Source organism: Pagrus pagrus, assembly GCF_965226575.1.
Source record: "Pagrus pagrus genome assembly, chromosome: 8".
NCBI lineage: Eukaryota > Metazoa > Chordata > Actinopteri > Spariformes > Sparidae > Pagrus > Pagrus pagrus.
Window position 1 is genome coordinate 898599 of NC_140192.1, and position 613 is coordinate 899211.

A 613-nucleotide genomic window follows, 5' to 3' on the forward strand; every position below is an offset into this window, starting at 1 on the left:
CCCAGTGTCAAAGTGCATCAAGGCGAACGGATAATATCCTCAATTTCAAAAATTAAACAAAATTATTCCTTAAGAAGTTTGCTAATATTTTCAATTGATTCTTGTTCACAGTGATCCTGACTATCACTATAGAACATATCAAGACATTTTACTGTATAGTTTTATAGTAAATTGTATTCAAAATCCCTCCCACTATCAAAGTGCATACTGGTGAATGGATAATATCCTCAATTTCAAAAATTAAATAAAATTATTCCTTACAAGGTTTGCTAATATTTTCAATTGATTCCTGTTCACAGTGATCCTGACTATCACTATAGAACATATCAAGACATTTTACTGTATGGTTTTATAATAAATTTAATTTAAAATCCCTCCCAGTGTCAAAGTGCATCAAGGCGAATGGATAATATCCTCAATTTCAAAAATTAAATAAAATTATTCCTTACAAGGTTTGCTGATATTTTCAATGGGTTCTTGTTCACAGTGATCCTGACTATCATTATGGAAAATATCAAGACATTTTACTGTATGGTTTTATAATAAATTCAATTTAAAATCCCTCCCAGTGTCAAAGTGCATCAAAGCGAATGGATAATATCCTCAATTTCAA